Source organism: Protopterus annectens, chromosome 9.part0 (assembly GCF_019279795.1).
Source record: "Protopterus annectens isolate FY-2018-M chromosome 9.part0, PAN1.0, whole genome shotgun sequence".
NCBI lineage: Eukaryota > Metazoa > Chordata > Ceratodontiformes > Protopteridae > Protopterus > Protopterus annectens.
In genome coordinates, this window is record NC_056743.1 from 629,352,849 (window position 1) to 629,369,670 (window position 16,822).

At 43.0% G+C, this 16,822-nt stretch overlaps 1 protein-coding gene across 1 annotated transcript in view; it reads left to right on the forward strand.

Moving 5' to 3' along the window:
• LOC122811385 (vesicle-trafficking protein SEC22b-like) overlaps positions 1-16,822 on the forward strand; it is a 442,870-nt gene that overhangs the window by 68,934 nt on the left and 357,114 nt on the right. The gene's annotated exons all lie outside the window — the stretch shown is intronic.

Consider the following 16,822-nt stretch of genomic DNA (forward strand, 5'->3'; position numbering starts at 1 on the left):
CACAGCTCTGCCCTTTGGACTGACCACAGCCTTCAGGGTGTTTACCAAATGCCTGGCAGTAGTAGCAGCTCACTTGAGAATGCAAGGATTCCGGGTGTTTCCATACCTGGATGACTGGCTTTTCACTGCCCCAACCAGGCATCAACTACTCCAGGCCAGGGATTACTTCTTCAATCTTGCTAATCATCTGGGGATCACTATAAACCTAACAAAGTCCAACCCATCTCTGGTTCAGAATTTAGTATTCATTGCAGCTGCCTTGGACACAGTGAACGAGATTGCAGGCCTACCCACTCATCACATTCAGACCTTGAAAGATCATGTTCAAGCCATCTTAAACTGATCTTACCCACCGGCAAGGCTAATACTTCAGGCTCTAGGATCTACGGTGGCTGTCATCCTCTTAGTCCCTCTTGCAAGGTATTTTATGCAAGTTCTTCAGAGGACTCTGGCTGCTCAGTGGTCTATACTCTACCAGGCTGTAGCTGTTTCTATCAAATTGACTTTGGTTTGCAGAAGGCATCTTCATTGCTGGTTGCTGTCAGACAATCTAATGGTAGGTAGGCCCTTCCTCCTTTCTTCCCTCTCAGCCACAGTGATTTTGTCTGCTTCCCATTTGGAGTGGGGGGACATTTCAAGGGAAAGATGGTCCAAGACATGTGGTTACACGTAAAGACCAGATTGCACACCAGTGTTCTGGAGATAAGAGCAGTTCTCCTCACATTGCAAACCTTTCAGAACATTCTCCTTCTAGGAACAATTGTGATTCACATATATATATATATATATATATATATATATATATATATATATATATATATATATATATATACATCAACAAACAAGGAGGAACCTGCTCTTACCTGCTGTGCAGAGAGGCCATGAGGGTTTGGGAATGGGTGATGTCTTTGGACCATTTTCTGCTTGCAGCTCACATACCGGGGAAATCCAGCATCATGGCAGACAAGCTCACCAGGTACATTCTGACCCCTTATGAGTGGTCCCTCAATCAATCAGTAGCAGACTTGATCTTCAGCCATTGGGGCCACCATTGTTGTGACCTGTTTCCATCTCCCCAGAACCACAACTGCAGCAACTATTTTGCTCTGACCCTCCCCCTTCTGGAAGTCCATAAGAGACGCTCTGGTTCATGATTGGCCCCCCCCAGTCTCCTCTATGCTTAACCTCTGCTACCCTTGATTCCAAACTTTCTTCAGAGAGCAAAGCATCTGAAGTCCTCGGTAATCCTCATTGCCACCTACTGGCCTCATCAGATTTGGTTCCCCTTTCTCAGGTCTCATCTGAAATATCCTCCATGGATTCTGGAACCCAAACAGGACCTCCTTCACCCGATAGAGGGTTTTTACCTCAAGCTGATGTCCCTCAAGCTGACCACTTGTTTTCTCCGCTTCCAGTGATTGTTCGAAGGTCCAGGCTTGCTGCCCCCATTTGTTTGTTTCTTTCGGCTTTTCCCGGTTAGGGGTCGCCACAGCAGAACTCCGGTCCGCTAATGATTGGCAGTAGATTTGACGTGTTGGCTTGCCAGGCCTAACGCACAACCTTCAACGAAGAAACGCCCATTCATGCATGTCGCTACACAGAAGACGCTCTAACTGAGAATTGAATGGGCAATGTCTAACTGTGAGGCGACAACGCTACCGCAGCACCACCATGGTTCCCAAAAGCCAGTGACTAAGAAAGTCTGTGGGAGTAAATGGAAGAGGTTTGTCTTCTGGGCCTCTAAAGAGAACATTGACCCCTTTTTCGGCTCCGATTCCAGCTGTTCTTCTCTTCCTTGCATCTCTTTTCAAAGGAGGAACCCGCTTTTCTACCATCAAACTTCAGTTGACAGCCATCTCAACTTTCATTCTGGCAATGTTTTCAATTCTCCTTCAACTTCCAAACTGTGCAAGGCCTTCTTGAAGGTGATTTTCTTCCTCAGGCCCCCAGTCAAAGATCCCTCCCCACCATGGGATCTCACTGTGGTCTTTCAAAGGTTAACTCAAAAACCTTTCAAACCAGCCTGTAATTGTGACTTAAAGTATCTCACTTGGACGACAGTCTTTCTTATCGCCATCACTTCAGCAAAGAGAATCTATGAGATTCAGGCCTTGTTTTCTAAGTCCCCTTAAATTATTTTCCACAAAGATAGGATGTCCCTTCATACTAATCCCTCTTTTATACCCAAGGTAGCTACAGAGTCCAACCTCAACAAGACCATTCAACTATCATTTTCTTCCCAAATTTCTCCAATGAGGGTGAACATTTCTTGCATCTGCTTGATGTTCACAGGCAGCTACGTTTTTACCTGCACGGGATAAAACCTTTTTGAAAATCAGAACAGTTATTTGTGCCCTTCTCTCATAGCCATGTAGGTCAGGCAGTTTCAAAGGTTACTCTTGCTAAATGGATAGCAGAATGTATTACCTTGATTTATATGAAGAATGGAGTACAGCTACCTCGTCCTCCTAAGGCTCACTCAACTAGGTCCATCCACCTTCTGTTCCCAGGCATCTTTAGATGATATCTGTGCTGCAGCTACCTGGTCAAAAGCTCACACCTTTGTCTCGCATTACAAATTAGACATTGTCTCCAGGAGCAGAGCCTCTTTCAGTTTGGCAGTGCTCTGGCATATCCTTCCTTGAGACCACCCAAGAGTTGTATAGCTGGGGACTGTAGCCAACCGTGAGGAGGAATGAAAGAGACTACATCAGATTTATTAGTTATGTAGTTGCCATAATTTGGTATCTGTGTTGTCTTCTTTCATTCCTCCTCACCTACCCTCCCTGCCATCCGTCTACCCACTGCTCTAGAAGACCTGGAGAGAACCTTTAGGAACTGTTCCTGTTTTTTTGAGCTTCTGGTGCTTGAGATACTCTTCTTTCTCTGCTCTCTATAAGCTAATTGGGCAGCAAACTCAATCTGAGGGTGTTAGTTAGGGGATGGTGCATTATGGGAAGTGGGAGAGGCTTGAGACTTAGATCCTATTCTGAAAAAATGCAGCTGAGTCGGATCTGAGAATCGGATCCATAACCCATCCATGAGGAAGAATGAAAGAAAGCAACACAGATACCAAGTTATGGTAAATACATAACTAATAATTCTTTGGTACTGAAAATTCAAAATGGCTACAAATTGCAGTGTGAATCTGTCCATCTACAGTCAGGAGTCCCTGTTTCCCCAAAGAACCAAACTCAAATATTTCCTCAAGTTTTAAAAGAAATGGTATTATTTTATACCTGACAAAACCAGAAAGAGACATTACAGTGTTGTGGAACATTTTGAGACAGTTTCATGTCTTTTCGGGATACAAAATTAATGAAGCAAAACAAGCGCAGTAGTTGTAAATTATGTACCCACACGTGAATTGGTTCAGCAATATCCGTATTTATGGGGGCATGATAAAATTAAATATTTAGAAGTATGGATTAAAAATTATTCTGGTGTGGCAGCTAAGGATATGTAGGAAGAGACTAAACAAAAGATAATACGAAAATTGAAAAAATGGAAGCTTTGTTATATGGATAGTAAGATACAAGCAGTCAAAATATTTTTAGTCCCTTTGGTCTTATACTCAGATCAGGCATATTATCAACAGAGAAGTTGTGGACAGCAATTGATAAAGTGCTGAAGGACTTTATCTGAGAGGGAAAGACTGCAAAAGTCAAGTGGGATAAGCTGAATTTTCCAGTGAAACAGGGCAGATTGAGATTACCTAATTTGAAGGGTTATTTGAAAGCTACACAATTAAGACTCCTATACATAGCACAAGCAGAAAACTATAATTCAGAGTACAAATAGATGATGCTGAAATAGGGGGGAAGCTTAAGAAACAAGGAAAGACTGAGTATGGATGCAGGCTTTTAAGGAGAATAACAATAATCATACAGAATATTATATGCATAAAGTGGCAGAAATTTTTCTAAGAACTAAGCCAACACAGGAATGGAGAAGGAGATTCTGCTGATAGGGATGACTGCAATTAGGGATATAGACAATAGGCAAAAAGGGGCTGGAATTTATTGGGGAAAACTGGCAAAGGAACCAAGGTATTGGAACAAATAAATAGACAGGGAAAGGTAATAGAATGGGAAGAGGCCAAGAATTTATTTGGACTGCCGGTTAGAAATGGCCTTCCCTATCAAGGATTGTATCAGAATATAGGCAAAGAGAAAGAAATAGGGGGGTCCTAAATGAAAGACCAGCACTGGTGTAATTTTTAGTAAAATCTAGAGCAGAAGCTGCCATTAAAAAAGAAATAAATAGTACAGCATATAAAATATTGCATGATAACTATAAGAATCAATCAGTGGAATTTAGAAAGGATTGGGAAGAGAGACTGGATAAACAATTCACAAATAAACAATTGGAGGATATATGTATGTCTCTCAAATATGCAACAAGATCTAGAAGATTTAGGATTTTTGCCTGGAAATGTTTACATAGCTATTTTTATACCGCAAGTAGACTCCAGAGAATTTTTTCCTCAGGTAGACAGCAAATGTTGGAGGTGTGACGGGGAAGAAAGAGGTTCTTGGGAACATATTTTCTGGGAGTATGGTGGGTTGGTGGATTTTAAGGATTCCCTGAGGGATGCACTGTTGGAAATGTTGGTTGGCTGCATTGGTGTGATGGGTGAGATGATTTTTCTGAGCTATGATACAGAATCAGAGTTGCCAAGATATGGCAAGTTCTTGCTGTCTAATTATGGTGGCTGCCAAAAAAAGCAGTTATTAGAAAATGGAAATCAAAATCTAAACTAACTGCATTAGAAGTAGTGAATATAGTAACAGAGATAAAACAACTGCAACTGAGATCTTTAGAAAAGGGTAGGAGCAAACTACATAGGAAAAATGGGAATTGTGGGAACAATACATACAAGGGAGGAATGAGGTTTGAAAGAAGGCAGGACTTAAATGATTTATGTAATGTTTGACTAAAAATGATTGGGTAGATTATAAGTGATGTATAATGTTTGCAACTGGGAGTGTGTCGGTATGGTTTGTGATGTAAAATGCTTGCAACTTGGATCCTGTCAGTGTGGTTCGTTTTCATTTATATAAATGTATGATTGCTTATGTCATAAGTGATGGTTTAGTAAAGATGTTTCTTGTTTAATAAAAAAAAGTTTTAAAAGAAATGTTATCACAGAGTGCAATAGAAGGTGATCCCCCATCCATCCAAGGAAAAGGTTTCTATGTAAAGATTTTTCTAGTACTCAAGAAGGAAGGCACCTGGAGAACAGTTTTGGATCCATTAGTTCTAAATACCTTTCTTATACTTCCAGAGTTCAACATGTTAACCTCACAGTCCTGTCCTCTTTTCCCACGCATGGCTTACCTGGTCACTTTGAACCTCAAGATGCATATCTCCATATTCATTGTCACAGAGACCACAGCTGCTGTTTAAGAGTATTTGTTTTGGGATTGTACTTCAATTTACATTTTACCATTTGTTTTTTTTTTTTTTCAGAAAATTTCTGGCTTCAGTCATTGCCTTCTGCAGACTTCAGGTGAATTTACTTTCCTGGATGATTGCCTCATTCTGCCTGCCTTTGCCCAGGACATTCTAACATCCTTTCTCTTCTCCATGAATCCATTCCAAAGTCTATATTTCTGGGTAAATCTGTAAAAGTCTTTCCTGGTCCCATGTTGCAGGTTCATCTTTCTAGAATGCCCTCCAGATACCTAACTGATGGTTTCCATACCTCTCAACTGCCCACATTTTCACTAAATATCCAGATTTTTGCATGATATTTTTATTCTGTTCTTCATAAAATCCAGGTTTTCTGGAAAATCACCGAGGGGGAATCACTAAATAATGGCAGACATTTGTGTTTGAGATTTCATATCCTTCAGAAAATGCATGCTAATGCAAAAACTTTTATTCTAGCAACGTTCCAAGTTTATAAGTGCACATTTAAAAATTGTCCCTACTTTTTGACCTATGATCCTCATTATGTTTGGTTTTGTTCAGATTCCTAGGGCTAAGAGATTGAGAGGTGTGATGGTAGCCTACCTCTTGCCAGACAAAGTTTACTTTTGTCAGCAATTCCAAAATTTTGCTCATCAGACTAGTTCCCCTGCAAGGGATTTCCTCAGAATTCTAGGTTACATGGCTACATCTGTCCTCATAGTTCCTTTATCCAGACTTCACATAACAAAAATTCAGTGGTTCCACAAATCTGCCTGCCCCCCCCCCCACACACACACACACTGTCTCCTGTCTTTTCTTATTCCAGTCTTTGAATTCATCAAGAAGGCACTCCGATGGGCCAACCAAATCCAAAAGAAACTAGCCCCCCCCCCAACATTTCTTCTCAGTCAGCCACAACAGACATCCTGGGGTTTGTCTGTGGAGCAGTTTCTCAAGGTATCAAAGTTAAGGGTATGAGAGAGAGTCATTTCAGGCAAAAACACATAAATCTCAAATAAAATGATGGCTCTGATAAAGGCAGTCAGAGTACTGAATTAGGTGTGGACACCTGGACCACTATTAGTCATAACAGGCAATACTAAAGTTACGTAGTACACAAACAAACAAGGGGAAATGAGGTCCCACCATCTGTGCAGACTAGCCACGGCTGCCTGGTAGCTGTCAACTCAGCATACTTTTCCCTTAAGGGAACCTACATTCTGTCAGAGCAGAACACAATTGCAGACTTGCTGAGCAAATCCAGGACAGATCTTCATGGCTGTCTGATATACCCAAAGTTCTTCCAGGATAATGTCCACCTGTGGAGAACTCCCCGCGTATATCTGTTTGCCTCTACTCACAATAAACAGTTGCAGCAGTTATGTGCCAGGATTCCTTGTAAATGTTCAGGAAAACAGATGCCTTTTCTTTCCCATGGATAGAAATGTTCCTTTTACACCTTTCTCCACTTTTCTCGGATAACTAGAGCCTTACTAAACATAAAGAAGGATTCTCCAAAGATATTTCTGGTAGCCCCCTTTTAGCCGAGATAACATTTATTCTCCCTTCTGATGCACCTAGCTGGAGAAATTTCCAAAACTTCCTCACGGAGTGGACCTACTCACACAAGACAAGAAATCTCTCATCCATCTTAGCATTCTCAACTGCATATATGATAGTTTTTTTGATCCCATTTAGGCACTGCTTTTCACAGGACTTGCAAAAGGTATTAAAAGAGGGTAGAAAACCTGCTAGTAGGAAATTTTATTTAGCCAAATGGAAGAGATTTTCGATTTGGTGGTGTAACAAAAAACAGAGTCTAATCCAGGTGTGTGTGTGTTTTTGGGGGGAGGGGGGGTCCAGTAGTTCTCCATTGTTGTTGTTTTTCTTTTGACTTTTCCCTGTTAGGGGTTGCCACAGTGGAACTCCAGTCCGCTAATGATTGGCAGTAGATTTTTTTATGGGTGCCGAGGTGCCAGCTCGACTTCCAACCTTCAACGAAGGCACACCCTACGCATGTCTTTTGAATGCCACTCGACCGCGGGGAGGACATGCAGACTCCACACAGAAGGCGCTCCAGCCGAGAATCGAACGGGAGAACCTCTTGCTGTGAGGCAACAATGCTACCACTGCACCACTGCATTACCTATATGAATTACTCAAATTAGGCTTGTCTTACATCTATCTCATAGTCTATCAAAGTGCATCTTCCAGCCATTTCTTCTCATCTGCCATTAGCCCCCCTTTCTTCCTTGTTCCATGTCAAACATTTACTGAAAGGGGTTTTACATATTAGCCTTCCTAGGAAACAAGTGGGCCCATCCTGAGATCTTAATTTCCTGTTAGAAAGGTTGACTGTGCCTCCATTTGAAGTTGCAGCTAGTTATATCTTGAAGATGTTCTTCATTCCACATTGCTGCAGTCCTAACTATTGGGTAGTCCGCTGTCCAGTCGGCCCGAATACCAAAGTATATGGCTGACGTCGGTCAGGGCGCATTAGACTGACGTCAGTACGTCAGGGTACTAATGCGCATGACCGACGTCATATCCTCAGTCTTTTTTGCTGCATGGTCCGATGCAGAAGCAATTTTGCGAGTGCAGGTTGGCGTTCTGAAAGTTTCTGAAGCCAGAGTTTCAGACCGAATCAAAGTTGGCTAAGTACCCCGTTGGGGAATATTTTGTTTTTCTTGCCTCAGTATTTAACCGGATGTCAGAAAAAGTGAATAACTGTATTTCTTGTGGGAAACAGATACCTCATAGGGATTACCATACTTTGTGTATACCTTGTTTAGGGCCTGAGCACGACGTTGTTGGATGCCGCTCTTGTGCTAGATTTAACAAACGCACTATTAAGAGAAGGTTAGACTGTGCCAGGTTAGTGTTTGGGAAGCGTTGTAATTATAAAATGCCGTCGGATGCTCCGGCGCTTCGCTAAAAACGCAAGGACAAAACAGCAAAGCCTAGAGTGGAAGAACCGACAGTCCCAGACGTCGGTTCTTTAGAGGGCTCAGTGGAGCCGGAGGTTTTGCCTGGTGTTTCTTTGGAGTCTCAGGGAGAGACTTTACTGTTACAGGATGTATCCTCTCAGGAAGTAGGCCAGGCTGAGGGGGCTTCTCAGGTGGCTGTTCTTCCCTCTCTTCCTAAGGTAGTTAGAGCCTCCCCTTCTGCTTCCAAGGCTTCTTTGAGGGGCAGGCCAAGTTTTGCTTCAGTGGGGGTTTCTCCTAGTGCTTCTGGGTCTTTGCCTAAGAAACATATGCTTAAAATGGCAGAGGATTTGATTACTATGATAAGGGGTTCTATGCCCCCTCCTGACAAGAGGCCTAGGGTGGAACCTGAGTTTGAGAGTTTTGAGCAATGCTCGGAGGCTTCTGAGTCTTCGGCTGAAGACTTGCAGGAGTACCCTCCGTATTCTGATTCTGATGTGGATGATTCTACTCCTTCAGCTTCTCCTCCTGAGGATTTTTCATTTTCAGAGACTCTGCATTCCATGAGGGAGCATTTTAAATGGGAAGGTCAAGATTTCTCTGATTCAAGGAAAAGGCTTAGGGAATTCTTGTTTTTACCCCAGCATAGGCCTTTAGCTATTCCTCCTGTTTTGAATGTGGTGGAAGATGTTTTTGCAGAGGCTTCACTGAATCCTGATTCTTTGCCTCCTGCCCCAGTTAAACCGGATAGGTATTATAGGGTGCCTGAAGCTCATAAGTATCTTTTTAAGAGTCCTAGGGCGGACCCGGAAACTGTCTCTCAGGGGCCTAAAGGTGTGAAGGCCTCAGTTGTTAAAAATCCTGTCCCTCCTGATAAAGAGGCAAGGGCTTTGGATAGATGGGGAAATAAAGTGTATACTTCTTCCACTTTAGCCATGAGGGCATTGAATTGTCAGTTTCACATGTTAAAATATCAGAATTATCTTCTTTCACAGTTGAAATCTAAGGTGGATGCTCTGGTGGAAGGTATTGAGTGTAAAGAGTTGCAGGATTTAGTTCATGTGTCTGAACAGGTGGGTAAACATTCCTTACAATGTGGTTTTGATGCTGTGCAGGCCTCCTCCAGGGTGGCTGCCACTGGTTCTGTTCTTCGTAGGCACGCCTGGTTGAGAGATCAGAATTTAGCTGAGCATGTTAAGACACGGATTTTGGATGCTCCTTTGCAGTCTGATGTGTTGTATGGTTCGCCTGTAGAAGCAGTTTTGAAGAAAATGGAGGACAAGGCTAAGTCTATGCAAACTGTTAAAGATTTTTTGCAGGTGCAGCCTCCGAAGTTTAGTAGAAATTGGCCTGCTAAGGGATGGACTTATCCTGCTTATGATTCCCAGTCTAGGGGTAGGTCTAGACGTGGTAGGGGCAGAGCTCAGGGTTCTTTTAGGCCTAGGACAGGGAGTTCCCCTGCTCAGACTTCTGGTGAGGGCAGGGGTCAGTCCTTCGTAAGCAGACCCAATGACCTGCCTTTTCAGCTGCCAGTTCATTCTCGCCTGGCAGCACCGTTGGGAGGAAGGCTGTCTCTTTTCAAAGAAAATTGGGATTTAATTACCCAAGACAGATGGGTTCTGGATATCATTCACCACGGTTACAGGTTTTATTTCCATACCTTGCCTCCTTTCAAAGGCATGCCAGACATTCCTCCTCTACAAAGACAAGAGGCTCACAAGCAAATTTCTCTGTTACTCCAAATAGGGGCCATTCAGCCGGTTCCTGTGCCAGAAAGGGGCCTAGGATTTTATTCTCGCCTGTTCCTAGTACCGAAGAAAGGGAACACGTGGAGACCAATTTTGGATTTATCTATCCTCAACACTTATCTGGACATTCCCAAGTTCAAAATGTTGACGTTACAACAGCTTTTACCTCTGCTGGGCAAAGATCACTGGATGGTAACTTTAGATCTCAAGGAAGCTTACCTTCATGTGCCTATAAGACTGAGTTGCAGAAAGTATCTGCGTTTTCGAGCTGGAAATTCTCATTATCAGTTCTCTGCATTGCCCTTTGGCTTATCTACTGCCCAGAGTATTCACAAAGGTTCTGGCTCCAGTGATAGCTTACTTCAGGCTAAAAGGAATTCAAATCTATCCTTACTTGGACGATTGCCTGATTCTGGCTCAAGAAAAGGAAGACCTTCTACAGCATTTGGAATATGTCATAGCAGTGCTAAGATGCCTAGGGTATTCTGTGAACGAAATAAAGTCCAGTCTAGTACCCTCTCAAGACATGTGCTTTCTGGGTGTGAGACTGAATACAGCAGCCCAGATGGCCTTTTTAACCCCGGACAAACAAAAGAATCTTTCCAGTTACTTCCATCAACTATCTCTTCAGTCCGGGCTGACTGCAAGGACAGTCCTTCAAGCCTTAGGGTTCATGGCATCTTGTATTCTGGTGCTTCCCAATGCCAAACTGCATATGAGGAAGCTACAATGGTATCTCAAAATGTATGGACACAGCACTGCCAGGATTTGGACACTGTCATTCAAATAATACCTTGCATTCAAAAGGAATTTTGGTGGTGGGCTCAGGAATGTCACCTAAACAAGGGACTCTCTGTGACCCGGCCAGAGGCAAGTCAGATTCTAACGACAGATGCCTCAGACATTGCTTGGGGAGCTCATCTAAATGGAAAGTGGATACAAGACAAGTGGCCTGCCAGACTACAGCATCTACATATCAACATGAAGGAGATGTTAGCAGTCCAGTTTGCATTAATGGCTTTCGAGGAGTTACTTCTTCCAGGGCAGGTGTTGATTCTAACAGACAACACAACTGTCATGTGGTACATCAACAAACAAGGGGGAACACATTCTTACCCATTGTGCAGGCAAGCAATGATTTTATGGGAGACTGCGCTCAGCTTGCAACTATCTCTTCAGGCAAGGTTTCTGCCGGGAGCACAGAACTCCTTAGCAGATGTGTTAAGCAGACAAATCATGGATCCCCACGAGTGGAAACTGGATCTTCATGTATTTCAAAAGTTGACAGTGTCCTGGGGAACTCCAGACATAGATCTGTTCGCTTCTCCACTAAACCACCAGCTGCCAAAGTTTTGCACAGAGAGGTTTCATCACACAGCTTGGAAAGTGGATGCTCTTTCTTTCAGTTGGAAAAATCTTCATGTGTATGCGTTTCCACCTCTGCCTCTTCTTCCAAAGGTGCTTCTAAAGGTCAGACAAGACAAGCCAAGGATGATTTTAATAGCTCCAGATTGGCCTCGGCAGCACTGGTACCCATTACTGAGGAGTCTGGTAAAGAAGCTTCCATGGCCTTTACCCTTGATTCCACACCTGTTGTCTCAGAGAAGGTCACCTGCTCAATGTCAAGCTTCACTCTCTTCATCTAACAGCCTGGCATATTCTGTTTTGAAAGACAGCAGGTCTCAACTTCCTCAACAAGTTTTAAATGTGATTATGGAATCCAGGAGACCTAGTACAAGGAAAGTGTACGCAGAAAAATGGAAGAGATTTTTATTTTGGAGTGCAGCAAACAATTTGGAGATTTCTGAGCCAAATTTAAGTGTGGCTCTTCAATATCTTACTGAGTTATTGGACAAAGGTTTGTCTTTCTCTTCCATTAAGATTCATGCTGCAGCAATTTCAGCTCACTATGATTGTGACCCACCGCTGTTTTCATCCTTTGTTCAAGCAATTTCTTAGAGGGGCAAAGAATATAAGACCCCCATGTAGAGCTCCTACTCCTGCTTGGGATCTCAATTTTGTGTTGGAGAAACTTACTCTACAACCTTTTGAGCCTGCGGCTACTACTGAATTGAAATACTTGTCATGGAAGACTGCTTTTTTGTTGGCCATTACTTCTGCAAGAAGGGTTTCTGAGTTGCAGGCCCTTATGGCAGTGGAGCCTTTTTTGATTTTTCATAAGGATAGAGTATCTTTACGTACTAATCCTTCCTTTATGCCTAAGGTGGTTTCTAGTGTGGCTTTAAACCAAACTATTCATTTGCCTATTTTTATGCAGATCCCCAAAATAAAGGGGAAAAGATTTTGCACACTTTAGATGTACACAGGCAATTGCGTTATTATTTGAGCAGGACTAAGGATTTTAGGCAGTCTCAGCAGTTGTTTGTTTCTTTTGCTTTGAGTTCTCAGGGCAAGCCTGTGTCAAAACAAACTATTTCTAGATGGATTGGGTGTTGCATTACATTTTGTTATTCCCATCATGGCAAGGAGATTCCAGCTGGGATTAGGCCTCATTCCACTAGGGCTACTGCCACTTCAACAGCATTTCTGAGGGGTGGCAACTAAGGATATTTTGGAGGCAGCTACTTGGAGTTCAGTGCATACTTTCTCTAAGCATTATCACCTTCCTCTCTACTCTAAGTCTAGGGCTGGTTTTGCCACAGCTATTTTGCAAGGCATGTTGTCAGTTCCTGCTTCTTTATGATTTGCCAGCCTCCCTTACCTCTGCTTTGGGATTCTACCCAATAGTTAGGACTGCAGCAATGTGGAATGAAGAACATAGTACAGTTTTGTACCTACCATAAATGTAGATGTTCGAGGATCCACATTACTGCAGTCCAATTTACCCTCCCTCCTTCCCCTCTGTGTTTAGAGGTGGTTGTGTAGGTGGGGTTATATTCTGCTAATTTTGTATATTTTGTATATATTTTTTGGTGCAGATATGTTGGGAGTTTTTGGTTTTTGGCCTTATCTTTTTAGGGTCTTCTGACATCTGGGGCAAGAAAAGACTGAGGATATGACGTCGGTCATGCGCATTAGTACCCTGACGTACTGACGTCAGTCTAATGCGCCCTGACCGACGTCAGCCATATACTTTGGTATTCGGGCCGACTGGACAGCGGACTACCCAATAGTTAGGACTGCTGCAATGTGGATCCTCGAACATCTACATTTATGGTAGGTACAAAACTGTACTTTTCTTGTTCAGAAGATAGTTCTTGCTGAAATTACTTCATCTAGATGAGTATACAAGTTGTGAGCCCTCATGTCTTCTCATCCCTTTTTTGATTTTCCATAAAGACACGGTGAGTCATAGAACCAATCTTTCTCATGCCTAAAGTTATTTCTCATTTTACCTTGAATCAATATATTCACCTCCCAGTATTCTTCCCTGAACCTCAGATCACTAGTCTGGAGAAAGAAACTTCTGCACACCTTGGATGTCTACAGGCAAATCAGATGGTACCAAGAATATCAAAAGAGGCTGATGTTGTCCTTCTCATTCTGATTCATGTATGGGTCTCGGATATGATTATCAGATCTGACTTTGCCACCTTCTACAGACTTCAGCTTCCAGGCTCAAGCTCCTCCCTCTACCCACAATCCTCAGTACCAAGCACAGCTTCCTCAGAGCTCATATGCCACCATTCACATTGGACATGCTGTCCAGCTCTCAAGCAGTTAGTGAGGAATTTAAAAATCTTTTTTTTTCTTAGATAAGTACTATTCTTTGTTTAAATACTGATCTGATGTTGTCAATCTTCATCTGTTCTTGACTTGTGGGTATACGGGTCCGATCCTCGGAACAGATTCGGCCGATGTATAGCTCACATCAGCCAAAAAATCTCAAGCTGCTAGTCTACCCGCAATGCCCCTCTCCACATTACCTCAGATCTCGTTTACCGCTCTTACAATAAGATGGGTCAGCCAATTCCTCTCTCGTAGCTAAATAAAAAAAATTATATACTCTGTCTTTCCTTTAAAAGTTCTCTGATTCCTTTTATTTTCTAGTTTTACATTTCTTGGTCTACCCTTGTGAGTGTGTGGTTTCCCTTTACCACTGGTATTTTTTCCCTCTACCATAGTTGGTAGTTTATTTCCCTTCCCCCTCTCTCTATCTTTACCTTTGGTAACCTTTCTACCATAGTTGGAAGATTTCTTCTGGCAGAAAAACCTAAAAGCTCCACTATGGGCTTCAAAGAATGCACAGAGTGTGGTGGAAAAATGCCAAACTCTGATAACCACGAACATTGTGTGTTTTGCTTGGGTGTCTCACACTTGTCTATTGACTGTACAATCTGCCAGGGTTTCAGCAACAGAACTCTGGCAGAGAGGAAAAATAAACTCATTCTCAAAGGGCTCCTTAAAGCTCCATTTGAAGAAGCCTTGTCCAAGGCCGACCAGTCTCCTCTGGCTTCTGGATCAAAATCCTCCCCTTCAGTGCCAACATCTCCATCGGCACTGACTGTTAAGAAGCAAAAACATACATTAGAAGGTTCCTCTTTGGAACTGAAACCTAAAGTACCAAAGCTTTCGGAAAAGTCAGAATCTTTGGCACCGAGAGCCTTATTGGTGCTATTGACACTGACCATGACAGTTACTAAATCATTGACCACTATGGTTCCAATATTGGCACCAACTGTTACTACAGCCATGCCAGCACCGATGTCCCCCATGGTCCTGCAGACTGTGCCAAAGCTTGATGTTTCCATGCAACCCAGGACCACTTATTCCCCCTCCTTTGATCCCTTCATTGGACAACTCCTTAGCCCATAAATGGAGAGACCAGAGTCAACTTCTGGGTTGTCCGTTCGCTCTACCAGAAGTCTCTCGGAAGTGGATATTGTTAAGTTGGTGGATCAGATACTGACAGCCAGGGGTCTTCCTTCATCTTCTCGGCCCCCTCTCTCCTCTGGTGCAGGGGGTTTCATCCCCACGACCCCTTCTTATTCTCATCTGACCTCCTCACAGGCTTTAGAGCTCTCAACTCCAACTTGTAGGTACCAATGACTTCTGCACCAACAACTTTCTTGTCTTGAACACCGAGTCCAACTCTGACGCCTTTGGTGCCTATGGCACCATCTGACCCCTGGGACCATGTCTTTGTCTTAGGGTCAGAGGGGTTTGAGCCGGTTCCAAGTTATTCTGTGGAGCAGGCCTTGCCTCTTCAGGCTGCACCTACAGAGGACCGTTCCTTGGTTCCAGTTTGTCAGGTGGGTCTCTCAGGGCGGGGTTTGGCCCCAGTTCGGAGTTTGTCTTTTTCGGTTCTGGGATCACATCCATCTTTGTGGGGGGCTGCTTTTTAAGCCATGGAAAGAGCTGTGGCCACTGCCTCATCTCAGGTGCCTCCTGTGTTATCGGATTCTCTCTCTGACCCCAGGCCTTTTGGGTCTACCGCCAACCTCAACCTCTGGACAACAAACCCCAAAGTCACAAGAGTTACCTACTACAGGAGTCCCCTCTTCTGAGTCCTCCTCAGATGTTCCCACTAAAGAGCCTCCTTGGAAGAGATCATGTAAGAGGAAACACCTTGATTCTCCTGAAGAATCCGTCATAGAGGACACGGATTTTGATGAAGGCGAGGGGTCCCCATGGTCACCCCTGGAAGACATTTCCTTTAGAGACATTCTTGAGATCCTGAAACAGTGGGATAATTGGAAGCCCAAAGACCCTTCGGCTGAGGAATCCATGTCCTTGCAGGCCTTTGATGCTCGCCTGTCTACCTCTTGGGTGACCCCACCTGCTGATGACCTAATTAAGCTACTCGCTCAGCAGGCTTGAAAGGCTCCTGATTCTATAGAACCTGTACCCTGGAGACCTGACAAGATTTTTTCTGTTCCTGAGGACCATCCACATTGGGCAAAGGGCTTAGTAGTTGATAAACCAAAACAAACAGGTCTAGAAGCCCAGAGTAAAAATAAAGTTGTTTTAATGAAGCACTTTTCGTCGCTGACCATACAGCAACTTCTTCAGATAAAAGTAAACTAACAAAATCATCCTTAAATAGTAAAAGCATCACATATTAAAATGTCACATGTTTAGATGCAATGTATCAAACCAAGACAACATCACATATTAAAGCATGTCACATGTTTTGATACAACATATCAAACCAAAGCAGTGTAGCACAAATACAAAGCACATTAAATGTGAGTTATGACTTATAAAAGTATGTACGAAATCAAATGTACGTTAGATTAACTATAAATTACACTAATATGAATTTAAAAATAAAAAAGAACAATGTCATCTTTTTAAACTCTTTAACTTCAATAAACAAGCAATATTACAAGCTTCATTGGGCCCTGGGCTAGAAAAAGCATTAAGCCTTAACTGCCATACTAGTTCACGTTCCTCTAATAGCAAGTTAACAGGGCCCCCTACTGTCGGGATGTATTTGATCAATTGCCTTAAATGAAAACTTGTGACCTTCACTAAAACAAGAGTGTTTAGCTAGAGAATTGTCACCCTTATTCTTGTCAATTGCATAAATGTGCTCGTAGACTCTATCACGGAGTCTACGTTCCGTTTTCCCTATATAGTAAGCAGTGCAGGATGTGCGAAAGGCAATATCCACCACTAGTTTCAAGTTACAATTCAGTTTGTGCTTCTATTCATACTTCTTCCCGCTAATGGCGAAAGTCTTGCCAGTTTCTATGTGTTTGCACATTCTGCACGTGCCGCAAGTAGACATCCCTGTAAATCTGCTCGAAAGCAAAGGTTCATTTCTTTCGA